The sequence below is a fragment of the Cupressus sempervirens genome, chromosome 1 (genome assembly GCF_028749045.1).
Source record: "Cupressus sempervirens isolate cs-2001-9-10 chromosome 1, ASM2874904v1, whole genome shotgun sequence".
Lineage (NCBI taxonomy): Eukaryota > Viridiplantae > Streptophyta > Pinopsida > Cupressales > Cupressaceae > Cupressus > Cupressus sempervirens.
In genome coordinates this window covers 175,359,112-175,376,117 of record NC_143118.1, presented here as the reverse complement: position 1 = coordinate 175,376,117, position 17,006 = coordinate 175,359,112, and positions in this window count along the sequence as shown.

Here is a 17,006-nt window from a genome sequence, read left to right as displayed (position 1 = left end):
TCATTAGCATGTTGTTTAAGGTTAACAATCTTGTATAAAGTGTATCGACATTCGAGAATGGACACATGAAGAGCATGGCATTATGTACAATGCATAGCTCTGTATATATCCACAATTGAATGTGAAGTGTGGAGTTGTTTTCTAAGTTTTATTATTATTTAGGTTTTGTCCCAAACATGCATTTTCATTGGCAAGCATGCATATGATTTGGTAATAACATATGATTTATGACTGTTATGAAGCTGAGCCCTATATGTTTCAAGTTTTGGGTTTATAATTTTGGTCGAATGCGATGCCTCTGTGTTAATATTTTGGTTATATGCAACTCGGCCATGGTCACAAGTTCAGAGTCTTGAATTCATGACTGTGGACAAAGGGCTTAAACATGCAGCTAGGGTTAGTGAGTTTTGTCAATGCTTTGCTTGATATTCGTATCACTGTTATTCTTTTGAATGGTTTATTTAAGTTGGAGTTTGGACTTGTTCTCGATTATGGTTGAGGGTTTTAGACAAGATGTTTTATGGATATTTTTGTATTCAATAGTAGTTTTAGGCATTATGTCGAACAATAAATAAGTAATCGTGTGCAAAAAGTATTGTGTTGAACATTAGCAAGATGTTGGGATTTTGAGTTTGCAGTGCTCAGTCAATTTTATAGTGAATTGAAAGAGATGCCTTTTTGTTTCTTGACAAGTATTTTGATGTGTAAAAATATGAAGTTTGTCTTTTTAAAATTATATAATTTTTTTGTGTAGATGAGTCGATGTCTTGTCGATTTGTGCATGATGTATTGAATTCAGGTTTAATTGCATATAGTTTTATTCGATATTTGCAAAACTCTAGATATGCTGTTATCTGGAATGGAAAGAGGCATTTTGTTAACAGATCTTGTAGATGAGTAAAATTGGTATTAGGGGCACTGTGTGTGTCACAATTTTAAACAGAGAGGTGTTGTTTTGAATTAGAAATGGTGGTTATTTGGTAACAGCAAGTAATTTGATTTACAAGTAGAAAAGTTTATTTATCTATTTTTACTCTGATTTTAAACTCATAAGGTTTCATATATATATGCATTTCCTTATGAATAGATTTTTAGAGTTTAAATTAATATTAATAATCAAGAGGTTGCTATGATAACTTGTTTCAGAAATGGAAATTTATAAAATTTTATATTTTGATGTTAGTATGTATTAGGGTTTGTGGATAATTTTAATATGGGTATTTTAAAATGAAAAGTAGTTTTAGTGATTTTGGAAAAGCCAATTCTTTATTATTTAATTAGAATATAGTTGTTATGTAGTTGAAAAGCATGGTTACAAATATGGTTTCATTTGGTTCTTTGAAAGATTTTTAAAGAAAAGATTGGTTTCATGTGATATTTTTGTTTGCTGGTGCAATTGTTAAATTGAAGCAAATGAAATAAGTGTATTAGTTGGAATTGGAAAATTAATCTAAGTTTTCTTCCAAATAGTATATCTAGAATTATGTGTATGTTAGATTATGCAAGTGTGATCCTTTAGATTGGGTGGCTGTCATAAAGTGAGTAACTTGTGGTAATAGAATTATATTGTTGGATCCCTCCAACACTAGTCTAGATCCTTAAGGAAAGTTTATGATAGTTAGTTAATTAAGTGGTAATATTTAAAATTTCATAGGTTGGGAATCATATAAAAAGATAAGAACATTATGGTTTCACCTGACATATCGAGTTCTACGAGTGGCTGAATGTAGATTCTTATGTTGACACCCATGGACTACTGGATCATTACTTTTTCATATTCTGTGCGAGTTTATTTTTGCATATCTGCATGTAAGAAATTATGTACTTTCTTTATAATTTGAATGTGAAAATAAATTTTTATTTTTAGTACATCTATTATTTGGATTAAATAAATACAATTTTGTTATAAAATCTAACATGAAGATATACAGGAGTTTATCGATTTAATTAGTGTTACTAAGCCCTGTTTGGTGTTTTTGTGGTTGTGTTGTCTTGGATGTCAGGTTTGTGATAGGGTTGGTGAAGGACCTAGAATAAATGATTATTTACATTTAGGATTAGTGTTAATTCAAATATATTTAAAGTTGTTGTACTTCTTATAAAAGAGTAAAGATATGTTATATACTCTGATGTAATATTTTGAAATGTTACATTGTTGCTATGAGTACTTTACTATACCTGATTTGTAAGGATTTTATTGTATTAGAGAATTGTAAAAAAAATACTCGAGGTTTTAATCTTATAATTATGTTTGGATTATTGTCATTTGGTTATCTTTTGGTTTGTGTGGTTTGAGGATGTTACACTTATAGATCTACATTTGTCCCATTTGTTGCTATCTAATTTGAAGCCATCTACATGTCATCCCAAGACATGCTTTTGTAGTGTACGCCTGTAGTAAGTCTATTTATTTATGTAATTGCCTCTCAAGAATGTGGTCTCATGGTCCACAAAAATTATAGGAAACTGCAAAACAAAATAGAAATTTTGGAAGGGATTGTACAAATTTGTAGAGAAATGTAGTGGGTAGGTATAAATTCCTTTCCAAAACCTTCTTTTTCCTATTTCAAAATAGAGCTTTTGGAAGAGAGAGTGGACATCAATTAGAGAATGATTAAAATAAATTCTCACCTAATTTTAAAAAAAAAAAATCAGTACATTTTATTATTCTTGACTGTGTAGCCTTTGTTTAAGAGTGTTTTGACAAGACAAAAAACATTGAATCCTTTAGCCCCTATTATGGACACACTTTCCATATCTATCTTCTCCTAAAAATACTCTCTATCTCTATCTTATATCACTATATATTTTTTAGAGAGATTTGAACATATTTTAAAACTTCAAAACTCATTTTGTGTACCTACCAAGTTGAAACACTATCCAATTAAGCAACATCTAACAATATAGAGAGATAGCATGTGGAATCAAGATACATCTAACAGTACATAGAGGTACTATGTGAAAAGATTTGGAGTTGCTCCATATGACCCTTCTAGTATAGATAAGTCACTTGAAACTGTGATCCAAAAGTCATTCTCAAAAGGTTATTTACAAGTTTAAGACAGATTGAAGTGGCAAGAAACCTCATAAGGAAAGTCTATCAGCTAAAAATGTTTCAAATTTTGCATAATCTTTTTAATTTATTATTATATACATTATGTTATATACAAGTACTACATTTATCAAAATAAATTGTAAGGGATAAATTGCTAAGAATATTATGGAAAATACAATTTAAGGTTTGCATATTACATTTTAATGCATTTAAGTGTCATTCTACAATAAATGTCATTAAAGAAGCAAGTCTTGTATGTAGAAACATCCACTTGGGAAAAATAAAGTTAGAGTATTTTTTTATAGCAATTTTGAATAGGTAACTCCAAAAAAGGGTAGCATTGAAAATCTTATATAAGTCTTATAAAATAAAATTTTCTATAGTTATAGAAATATGTTAAAACTATTAAAGCTTCTAAGAACATGTAAACTTTAATACTAATTTGAATGATAGTGGCTATACCCAAGCTAACAATTGCAATTCTAACCATGCATAGAAGCACATTGGGCATTTAACCTACATAAATAGATATTTTATCCAAGGATTATAAATGTACCAAGAAGGTAAAAAGAATAGAAGTTCTACTTAATGTTGGGTTTGATGTAGCAGTAGTATACTTGAGAGAGGGAATTGAATGTCATCTATGCTAACAAGAGATAAAAATGATCAACTGATAAACTAATTTTGTTATCTACATATAGGCCTAGTGGTTAGAATGTTTAGAATAATTGAGAATGGAGGAAGGGGGTCAATCGATTACTCAAGTTCCATTAGTACCAATTAAACAATCAAACACTATAACATTTTTCTATTCTTCTTATCCTATAATTTGGTCTCTACTCAATACAACATTTGTAGTTACATTGGAATGGCAATTTGTGACATCGGTGTAATTTGTGGTCAATTTCATTTTTTATTTTTTAAAAAATTTTCCCTGATGCCATCACAATAGCAATACTAGCATCATAATTGTGAAACTCACATGAGTATAAACTAAAACTGAAAACATGACATAAATCATTCCCCATTTGTTCTGATTGTGGAGATATGTGCATGAAAGAGGGTGGAGAGCTCAGAACATTTTTGTGCCCTTTTCATTAGCACATTTCATTGTTTGGATCTTTGATTTATGATTCCCTACCCTTGCACTACTATTTTATTTTTTTATATCTTTACATTTCATTTTTGTAGCCTTACTCTATGATTTGGTTGTCTTTCCCTTGTGATATTTGTATGAATTACAAGGGGAAAAAGTAAACTCCTAAGGAGGGGGGGTGGGTGAATCAGGAGTTTAAACTTGGACCCATAAAACATTCACCATTCATTCACCATATGCATCCAATATGTAAAATTAAATAATATGTAAAGCATATGCATCTAAATCATGTAAACATGTAACCAATCACACACATAGCACCATATATGATTACCTAGAAACCCTCCAAGTGAGAAGGTAAAATTGGGGTGGGGGTGACACCCATAAATCTTTGCTACTGCAGTAATTAGGTGTATCGAATGAAGGTTACAATGATTTCACATTAATCATGGTCTACCCTATGAAAGGTATGCACTATTAAAGGCCTACAAAGATTATTAGGTCTCACCTTGTTAGAGGATTTCAACACCCTATTAGAAGTTTTCCTTGTTAGAGGACTTCAACTTACAATTAAGTAAGCACACTATTACAAAATTTCATAGAGCATGTTAGGACTACTCTATTAAGAGATTTAACTAAAATCACCTATTAAAATCTCTCAACATAGATCCTATAATTGGCACTTTCTTTCTTGATGATAGATCACCTCTACACAATATCTAATTGATCCTTCATGATCAAATGTCTCAATGTTGTATCCTTTTCTCTATATTTTGTTCTTATCTAGCTAATTCTGAAATTTGCTCTTAATTCTAAGTCAGCTCGAATGCTTTGCATGTGAACCATCTTGTTCACTCCTCCAATTCGATCACTCACCCATAAATAATTTAAGGTTTCATCCTCCTTAAGAAGACTTAGGTAGCTTAGGGTTAGGTATGAATCTATGACTGAGATTCATCCATATTTCCACTTAAACCTTCCCATTTTCTAATTGCCTACATGCAATTGCATAGGGAATCAAAATATAGATTCATCCTTATCTCTGAATGATTGTAACCTATCCTTAAGTCGACTCAAAAATGGTTTACATAGTTATTTGTGCCATTACAAATAAATATGTCAAAACTATGTCACTGGGCATATGAAATCTCTGATGCTTGACATGCACTATTTTGTATACTATGACTTAGCACCTGCATTACTCGACATCCACTATTTACTTATCTCCTAAATCACTCAGCATGGTCTATTTGCTCAGCACCTAAGTGACTTAGCACATGAGTAACTCGACACTCATTGCAACTCGACATGGTCTAATATTTACATGTTGTACCTAGAATGTATTACTAGTTTAGCATGAACTGAGTAAATGGCTTTAGTGTGTTGACACTCACTTGTCAAAACCAATTTGAGATCAACAATCTCCCCCTTTGACATGAGTTTCAAAAAGACTTGGATACCTCAAAATTGATAACTCCTCTTGAGTTAATGTTGTTAGTGTAAATAATAATTATTTACACTTTACTTAAGTTTACTTAGGATAAATTCATTATTTATTATTTAATAGGTTAGAAACCTAGGAGTATGCACACTCATATGAGTTGTCATGTTGACAACACAACTGTTTGCACCCTTAATAAAGCACATGGTATCTACAACATAATTTTATGTGACACACCTTTGTAGGCTTATCCTCTCATCATCACACTAACTCTTATGCTTAATGGAGGATAATCCACTCTTAGTGGACATGTGTTTAGTTGTGAAGCTTAGCATATTGCTAACTCCTAGATATTTCAGAAGCATTCTAGAGGCCTTTATATATAGACACTTCCAGTGTACTATACAAATAATTGAATATCATATTGTTATTCTGATCATACTCTTTTCATCTACTTTATGCTAGTTATTATGCTTCTTGGTCTTGGGTGATTTTTCCTTAAGGGAAATTCTTACATTATATTAGAGCTATACCAAATTCTGACATGGTATCAAAGACATAGAAGCATCATTTCATAGCCATTAAAGGCTATTCTTTCTTCACCTCTCTATGGACACCTCAATTCAAATTTGAAGTATCCACAACTATTGAAAGTTTCTAGAGACAAAGCAGACCTTATCATTACATTTGAATCATTGATTCAGTCAAATTTGATTATAAATTTTCCTATATTAGGCCATAGTCAAATCTGAAGAATTTTTTTTTTGCAAACTGGCACCCCATTATCATTTCAAATCTCTAAATCTAATTTTTTGATCTACATATTTTATTATTTTAGTCTCTGTAATTTCTTTGCATTATTTTTTGGATTTACATTATTTTTTGGAAAAAAATTGGCCATCAAGCTAGTAGGATTGATTTTTTGTAGGACAAGATTGGAGTTTATTGGTGTTAATTAGATATTGGCATCATATTCAAAAGGTCAAAAAGCCTCCAAATCAACTTTTGTTTCATCAAAAATGGACATCTAAGGTGAAATCTAGAGTCAATTGATTTCTGGAGGCATGACAGTGATGATTTAGGAAAAATAATTATAGAAATGATTTTCAAAAAACCATATCTCCCTCATACAAACTCCTTTTTTAAAGTAATTTTTTTTTTTGGGGTAGAATTATGTGATCCACACATTGGTGTAGGGTATTGAGATCCCTATTCCTGAATTTTTCTGTAGCTTGCAAATCCTGATTTTTGCAACATCAAAGGCTTAGTTCAGGCTCATCTAGACACATATTCATGTGCTATTTTTTTTTAAAAGTGCTTAATTTTTTGTCTACTTTCTAGATCTAGTACTTGTTTGGAGTAATTCTAAGTAGACATAGTACTTTTAGAATTTAGTCTCATTTTGGCCTATTGGCACTTATAATTAATTAGATCCTTGTGAGGTCTTGTGTCTTATCTTGTTGAGTTTGATATAGCTTCATATTTTTTGTTCTAACTAGTAAAATCAGAAGTCCACTTATGCCCTAAATTGAAAAGTGGACTATTATAATTGCACTAAGTATAAAGTGCCAAATAATACACTAGGGGGGGAGGTTGATTGATTATTTTTACATTTGGGGGGTGCATATATACATTGATGTCATGGATTTTTGTCTCAGATGTCAGTTTGGTGTTAGACAAAGGTTGAAAAAGAGGAACTATCATAAATGGAGTGCTTTAATCATTGACCATTTAAGAAGAGAGCATAAGGAAGTATTTCCTTATCTATGTTCCAAGAAATTACACTCTTCCATTACTAAGAATCCTATTAAAATAATTCTTTATGTCATTTATTTTAGTGTCACTCATTCTTTCTTTGAGGTCATTGATAAGTTCACTCATCCTTATGATACTTAGATAGGTCTTTGGAAAGCATATGGAGATCCTACAATTCCTCCACTTCTAGAATATGTTTTATCATCATTCACTCTAGTTATAGTACCTAGAACTCTAGGTGAGATCACACATCCTGATACTCCTATTGATTCTACTAATCTAGTTCTAGCCATAGACACTCTTGATTCATTGTGACAAGAATTACCATTTTTTCCTACTTCAACTTCATGGGATGACTTCCTTCTAGACATTGTAGGGCTTTTCATGGAGTCTCACATTGAAGATGTGGGAGACATCATCAATGACATCAATCTTCTCTTTCTTGAGGAGACTTCTTCACTTGATGCAAGGGCACACTCTAACCCTAAACCACTTGAGCTTTATTTCAAGACTTACTTGATTGTGGCTTCTTTATAGTAGATGAAGAAGGACTCTTTCACTTTAGAGGAGTCATATTAGTCTTTGGAGATTGTATTCCAATTTCCTTAGACTTCATATTTTCTAAGGATTCTTCCTACCAGTTAGGGAGCATTCTCTACTACACCTATGACACCATTTCTTCCTATGAGGAGGAACATCATTCAAATTTCATGGTGTAGCTTCTTTATTTCTCAAGGAGCTTCTATCATGGGTATACATTAATTATTGAGGGGAGGTGACATTGCTTCTCTTCCATTATATTCCTATCAGGATGCTTCATCATCTTTAGAGGTTGATTTAATTTTATGCATGGACATGCTACCTTGTTTTCCACCTTCTTTTCAACATCCACCACATTGGTTCATGGAATCTACATTCATCAAGGACTTGTTGACATATGAGAAGACTTTAGTGGCAACATCCATAGCATACTACATCTGGATCCCTCTTCCATCTTCCTATCCACAGTGGGAAGCATAATTGCACCTATACTTGGTGTATCTTCTTCCTCAAGGGAGAAACATTGTTTTTTGGCATTGGATTTTGTTTTTTCTTTAGACACTTACCATTACAAGATCCTTCACTAAGGAGGGGATTTCATCAAGGAATTCTCTATTATATATGCATGATTTATGTCATAATGGGGGGGAGAGGGGGGGGAGTGGGGGCGGGTCTTGATTTATCCATCCATACATGCATCTTTCTTTGTTGTATTTATCTCTCTTGTTGTGGGAGGGTTTTTCCCATGAGGTTTTCCCTCTTTCTCCATTTTTAGAGAGATTTCATTGCATTTTTATTTAGGTACCTAAGATGGTCTAGTAGTCAGGACCCATTATGCATTTCATCATAGCTTTTGTGAGCTAAAGTGCATTCCCCTAAGCTTCACTTAAGGGGGAGTGTTAGTGTAAATACTTATTATTTACACTTTACTTAAATTTACTTAGGATAAATGCATCATTTTATTATTTATTAGGTTATAAACCTAGGAGCATGCACACTCATATGAGTTGTTATGTTGGCAACATAGGAGTAAGCATCTCTATTTTAGCACATGGTGTCTACAACATAATTTTATGCAACACACCTTTGTAGGCTTATCCTCTCATCATCACCCTAACTCCTATGATTAATGGAGGATAATCCACTCTTGGTGGACATGTGCTTAGTTGTGAGGCTTATCATATTGCTAACTCCTAGATATTCTAGAAGCATTCTAGAGGCCTTTATATACAAGCACTCCTAGTGTAATATACAATCAATTGAATATCATATTGTTATTTTGATCATACTCTATTGATCTATTTTGTGCTAGTTATTGTGCTTCTCAATCTTCAATGATTTTTCCCTAAGAAAAATTATTACAAATGTATCTCCCTTGTATCCAAAATCTATTCTCCTCTCTAACTTCAATGCACTGTATCAAATACTCTTTCATCTAATATGCTCTACCTTAGCTGATATCTATATTTGTTTGCTACTTTCTCTCCAAAAATGCATATCACCTCAATGATATAAATTTTCTACTATGCTCCTGCTTTGTTCTTTCTCTCCCTTTTGTTCATACTCTCCCAACTATGTTTCTTAAATATGTTTCTCATATTATATCTTCCCCTTATATCTTTAAAATCTCCCCCTTTTTGACACTTATGTCAAATGGGTTATACATCTATTATGTATTTATCCAAAAATAATTTGTGGACATCCATTATTATCCTTAGAGTTGCATCCTAGTTATCACATGCAACATCCAATGACTTAATATGGATTGCAATCTCTATAGCAAGGTGCACTAGAGACCATCTAGAGTAGAAGGATTGGGGTCTTTCTTTAGTAAAGTCTCAGCATAGCCTAGCTCCCTGTGCATTATCTCCATATGAGGGTTAAGGGTAGCTTGAATACTTGTCAATTTGGCTATAATATTAGACTCATCTATTGTTAAGATAGCTAAGTAACTCTATGTCTGAAGTAATGTTCATAAATGCTTCTCACTTTGAGCTGGATTTGATGGTAGTCTTACACTTGATGTAGATATTTGACTTTCTAGAATCAGAATTGAATTCATGCCTCTTGGGTAAAGAGTGTAGGATTGTATGGTTTTGTGTACAGTGAGAATATATTTTCAAGTACCTTCTTCACATCCTCAACTTTGTTGCTAAAGCAACTTGTTGTAGTGCTATCTCACTAGATATTTTCTCATTTACCTTTCCTTGAAACTTCCTCTTAAACTATTCTAAAAGTTTTGTATTTGTATCAAGGTCTTCATTTGTGACCTTTTCCGTTATATCAATCAGTTTTTCTATAAGTGTCTAGGTCTCTTTAGGAGTTGGTAGGCTAAATGCATCTAAAATGTTGTCCTTTATATCTTGGAGTGCTTGCTTCTACCTATGTTCTCTACTAAGCATTTCTTGATGCTTTTTCCTCTCTAAGGCTTGTTGTAAAATGGCTATTTTTTCCAATGTTATAGTGTCATGGTCATATTTTGGAATCATGATTTCTTCATCAAGGATTTTGTCTCCATATTGAACTACCTTATCAACCTTTGATGAGCTAGGGCTTGGTACTAAAATTTGTAATGGAATAGCTTCTATGCCTGGCTTTTAAAGAGCTTGTGTAGAAGGAGTGGCAAATGCTAGTAAGGCTACCAGTGTTTGGATGACTTCCTATTCCTTCACCTTAGGTGTTAATTTATGCTCTTAAGGCTTGCCCTAGTTTATCAATATGACTTGAATAGTACCTTGTTCCTATGCTTTAAGTACATATGAATCCATTTCTCCTATTTTATGTTGTCTTGTAATATCTTTCTCTTCTACTTGCATTTTTGCAATAGTATCAAATTAACACTTGTATCAACCTTAGAAGATGTGTCTACTATTGTTTGAACTGAAGGTTGTACATTATTAATTAAAGGGATGATAGAAGGTGGTTCTTGTGGATTCACCTTTTCCCTTGTGACCTCAGTTACTACCTTTTGCAATTCTTCTACACTAACCAAAACTAGATTTTTATAGAGTTTAGCTTGGAGTGTATAGTAGTCTAGAATCTTCTTCAAGTCTTCTATAGTAAGTGGATTGACGTCTTGAGCTGATGCATTAGAAACATCCTTTAAAATTATGGTTTCATTGGTCTTTTTTGTGTCATGAGAAGGACTAACACTCAACACTTGTGTGTCCTACACACTCTATTCATCGTGTTGCTACTTAGTTGTTGCCTTGTCATCATTTTTCTTTCTTGTTTCTTTCCCAACTGTATTATCTTCCTTATCATCCTCATTTTCATCTTTTGTCTCATCATTCTTATCATCATGTTTACCCTCTAAAAGGTCAATTTCTCCTTGTTTCATACCAGTCAACCCATGGATAAGTTTCCATATTTGAGTTGATTTCTTCACCACATCTTCAATGTTATTTTGAAGAATGTTGAAGGCTCTATATTTATGTGTGAACCTAACTACATATCTCTTGAAAACCTTAAAAAAATTTCCATTTGTCAATTTTGGCATTACTTGGGCTAATGTTGTTTCCCTAATCTATTTTTCCAAATTCAAACAATAATTTCATTTTTGCTCAATAATATCATATAAACCTTTTGGTATTAAGTTGGAAAATTCTAGTGGAATGTTCTTAAATTTTGACATCATGGCATATAATGCCTGCTCAACTTGGTTTTTCTCTTCTTTTCCAAGTTTTTCAAAATCATCATGTTTCAAACCAAATAAACCTACATTGCTTTTGACATTTTCACATAAGTTTTCAAGATAAGATAGAGGATTGTGATTTACCACTTTAAATTGGTTATTTCCATCTGATTATGTCCTTTCTTCATTAGAATATGGTTGTGCCACATGTTTTCTTCTCTTTATTTTCTACTCTTGGCCACCTTGCTCTATTTTCTTAGTCTTTTCTTTGGCCTTTTGGGTAGTTTCACATGCGCTAGATCTAGTGGTAGGAGTAGTGGGCTTGGCTAGTCTAGGTTTGACAATCTTCTTTGCCCTCGCTACTTGTTGTGCCTTAGCCTTCCTCTTCTTTGGCTCAGTAGGAGTAGGTTCTTCCTCAACTTCTTCTCCCTCAACACCTTTAGTTTCCTCCTCTTCCTTGTCTTCTCCCATGACTTGGGTCAATGCAAGAGGTGCTTGAGTTTGTGTTTCTTCTTCCTCTTCATCCTTTTCTTTTTCTTCTTCCTCCTCCTCAAAACCTTCTCTAAATTTGGCTTTTAGTTTCTTCACTATCCTATCTTACTTCTTAATGGATGATGCAATTTTCAACTCCATGGTAATCTTTGATTTTACCATCGCATAGTTGCCAAATATCTTTGCACTTTCATCTATTTCCTTTGCTAGTAGTATAGTGATGGCTGCTTAGGCTTCATCCACATTAATTTCATACCCAAGTGGTCTTAGGCATCTTACCCTTGGTATGGTAGCTTGCACAAAAGTGTAATCAACATCAATAAGGAAACATATGTCATTATAGTGTTGTTCAACCAAAGAAACTGCTATCCTCATTCTTTCCTTCATTGATTTCTTCAAATCTTCAAAGTAACTTGTCATCAAGGTTTCAAAGTTCTCTCCCATCTTCTCAATGAACTCATTAATCTACACTATAATTGATCTATTTGTTTTCCACCCTAAAATACCAAAAGAGGAAAATGTATTATGTACATAAAAGAATATACAAACTAGTATTGAACCAAATTTTTGTGCACTCTTGGTTTTCCTTATAGGTGCAAGATTCTCCATAAGTTGTTGTGGCTGAAGTTCTTCTAGATCATCTGTGTGATTTTTCTTGACATTTTTGTAACAAACATCCACAACTATATAGGGTACACTATTCAATCTATTGGATTGAAAGAATTTGTGTGATATTACCCTTACAACAAAGTTCAACAATGGATCAGCAATAGTATCTATTTTCATGCCTCTCTTATTCCATTTTGCTCTAGTATTCTTTTCAATTACTTCCTTAGAATCACTTCTGAGTGTCTTTGGCCGATCTAGGGTTGGGTAGCTATTAACCCTATGAATTATTCTCTTGGTAGTCTTGATAGGTCCTCCCTCTAGCCATAAAGAACCATCATGAATTCAAATTAGCATAATTCATATCCACTTAGTTTTAAACACATTAGAAAAATCTAAGGCTTGTGTGAAACCATTTTTCTCAACAAATTCGTATTCTTCCTTCAAGACACAATTTTCACAGAATCTATTATATGCATCTCTTATCTTTGTGTCTCCTATACTTCCTTTCTTGCAATTGTAGCACTTCCTCACATCTTGCACCATAATTACGTTTGGTAGGATCATTGGCAATGTGTTAGAAGGATCTTGTTTATAGGTGATGTAAGGAATGGCTTTAAATATGGCTTGCTTAACTTCATTATTGGCAAGTTGAATATTTAAAACCTCCTTTCCTTCAACATTTTTTAAACTAGACACCATTTTGTCAAAATAGGGTTTATGCAAAAGTAAACTGCATAGCTCAACTTGTAATAAATACCTTAGAAATTTGTTGATCTAGTGATGAATCTCTACATAAGTCTTTTGTAACTCCTTCTTATAAATTTGAGGTCACTATTGGCTCTGGCCCCTCTTTCTTGATTTCAAAATGATCAAGAAATAAGCTCAAGTTGATCATATATCCTTCAAAAACCTTGCATTTAATGCTGAATGCTTGCACACTTATAAGCTCAGCAATAACCATTTTCAAGTTCACTCAACATCCATTGATATTTCCATCACTCAACAACCTCTACAATTTTGGGATCCACTAGATAATTTGGTACCTTAGCATCAACTAACATTCCACTTGGCACATACAAGAAACTTTTCATACTCTACAACAACATGAAAAATTTAAAGATTTGGAATGATTTTTCAACATCTTGCATCTTTATTCATGCCAATGTAGTCTTTTCAATACTATCTCCTTTTGGAACTGATGTATGATCTATAAATTTAAATATTTGTCCCACATACCTCTTGATTTCCTAGTTTGATGAGGTGTGATCACCTATTACCATAGGGTGAAGTGATTCCTTCTCCATTTGATGTGCTACAATCATCCTTCTTTTTCCATGTCTTGTTCATCTCATCTCCGATGTGTTCAACATCTAGCTTGCCTTTGCCTTTATCAAATTCACAACTTGGCACCTTTGACCTAGTTGGACAATGCTTACTAATGTGACTAATATTAAAATAGCTAAAACATGTGGTTTGACTCAAACACCTTTTGTAGTTACCATTAAATTGTGTCCTAATAAAATTCTGAGGAACATGTCCATATTCTTGACAATAATGATAGCTATATCTTGTATTATAATCCCAATTGTAGAAGTTTCTATTGTTTCTTACCTTTTTTGGCTTGTATGATGACCACATGGATTTGGATCTACATGCAAAAGCTTTGTGTCCATATTTCTGATAGTTGTAGAAATATCCTTCAAATATTTTTTTATGCATGGTCTTGGTTCTATATTCATCTTCTTGATGACCTTTCTTGTTGTACTTATGAAAATGAGTCAATGTTCTTAGGCTTGACATTTCGATTTGTATTCCTTCTCTTGCACATATTAGCAGCATGTCCTTTCTTACCACATTTATGACAAGTAGGTTTGGAGTTCTTATCTTTAGTGTTCCTTTCTTCAACAACTTTAGATGATTCTCCTTCTTTAGTGCTTGCATAGCCTAGTTCTGATGTATCATTGTTATCTTTAGGGGATTTGAATAATTGCTTAAAGTATTTGATGGCTTCATTTGCCTTGTTGAAACTTTTAGCAAATTCCTTTTCTCTTTTTAGGTCACTTTTCAATTGTTCATTTTGTAACTTCAATGTAGTTATCTCAATGTCCTTGACATTCAGTTCATAGTTGACATTCATCATTTGACTTAGAGTATCTAATTGCATGTTAGAAATCTTTGTTAGTTATATTGACTTCTCTTCCAATCTAATAGAAAAAACTCTTTTGTCTTCTTCAATCATGGCCCATGGATTTCTTCTTATATTCAATGACTTCACATACTAGTATGGCTTGTGATTCTTGTTCTAACTCGTGATTTTTGATTTCCTTGGCTTTGATTCTATTCTTTTCCATTAGATCTATAACTATTGTATCAAATTCATTTGAGTCTCCATCTACAAATATCTTAGTAGTGTCTATCTCTTTGTATTTTTTGTCATTCTCTACAATAGAAATTTCTTTCCTTCTCTTCAAGGATTTATTTAGCTCCTCTCTTGCCTCATTCAATTGATGTAATATGAGATGTATTTTAGTCTCCTAGTTCTCAATTGTCTTTCCCAACTTGTAGACTTCCATTTCAAGATCTTTTCTCAAAGCTATAGGTCTTCTCTTTCAAAGAACTAAGTTCTAATACCAATTTTTGGAATTACAAGGGGAAAAAGTAAAATTCTAAGAGGGGGACAGGGGTGAATAGGGATTTTAATCTTGGACCCATAAAACTTTTACCATTCATTCATCGTATGCATTCAATATGTAAACTAAAATAACCTGTAAAGAATATGCATATAAATCATGTAAACATGTAAGAAATCACACACATAACACTAGATATAATTACCCAGAAGCCCTCCAAGTGAGAAGGTAAAATTATGGTGGGATGACACCCACAAGTCTTCACTACTATCGTAATAAAGTGTATCCAATGAAGGTCACAATGATTTGACCATGAATAATGTTTTACCCTATGAAAAGTATGCCCTATTAAAGGCTTACAAAGACTCTTAGGTCTCCCCTTGTTAGAGAATTTCAATGCCATGTTATAAATGTACCTTGTCGAGGACTTCAACTTAAAACTTAGTAAGAACCCTATTAAAGGATTTCATACAGCCTATCAAGATTACTCTTTTAAGAGATTTAATTGAAATTAGCTATTAAAATGTCTCAACATAGATCCTACAATTGGCACTTGTTTTTTGCTTGATGACAGATCACCTCTACACAATATCTAATTGATCCTTCATGATCAAATGTCTCAATGTTGTATCCTTTTCTCTATCGTCTATTCTTCTCTAATTATTTCTGCAATTCACTCTTAATTCTAAGTCACTTTGAATGCTCTGAATGCAAAGTATCTTGCTTGCTCCTCAAATTCAATCACTCACACATAAAGAGTTTAGGGCTTTATCCTCCTTAAGAGTAGTTAGTTGGCTTAGGGTTAGGTATGAACCTATGGCTAAGATTCATCTATATTGCCAATTAAACCTTACCATTTTCTAATTGGCTACATGAAATTTTATAGGGAATCCAAATATATATTCATCCTTATCTCCAAAATATCATAATCTATCCTTAAGTGAACTAAAAAATGGCTTACATAGTTGTTTGTGCCATTACAAAAAAAATGTCAAAACTGCATCACTTGTCATATGAAGTCTCTGATGCTTGACATGCACTATTTTGTATACTATGACATGGCACCTACATTTCTTGGGATCCACTATTTACTCAGCTCTTGAATCACTCAGCATGGTCTATCTACTTGGCACTTGAGTGACTCAGTACATGAGTGACTCAACACTCATTACAACTTGGCATGGTCTAATATTTACATGTTGTGCTTGACATGTAATACTAGTTCGGCATGAACTGAGTAAATGGCTTAATTGTGTTGACACTCACTTATCAAAACCAATCTAAAATCAACAATATTGCAATTTTTATCATTCCCTTGCTCTATAATGTTGTTTCTGTGCCCTTTCCCTATGAGTTTTTTGTCATGCCATGACCTTGTGATCTCTATGCCCTTTCTTTGTGATTTCATTTTCATGTCATGCCCTTGATCTATGATTTCATTGTCATGCCTTAGCTTTGATATTTTCTTTAAGGGAACTATGTAAATTTTCATTTCTTTTCCTTCTAAATACGTATCTCTTTGTATTTCCTTTTAAGCATGTATATTTAGAGATATTTCTTAAGGTTCCTTTTACGCTCGACCTTATGGTCAAACCATTTGTCTATTAGTGACATAACACTTAGTTATTTGGTTACATTTCTAGTGAGCTCTATATTTTCTACCAAGATTATCATACTACTAGTAGTGTAAGCCAAGTCTTATACTTACTACCAAGATAATTAGACAAAAAGTATTATTTACCATGCTCTACATT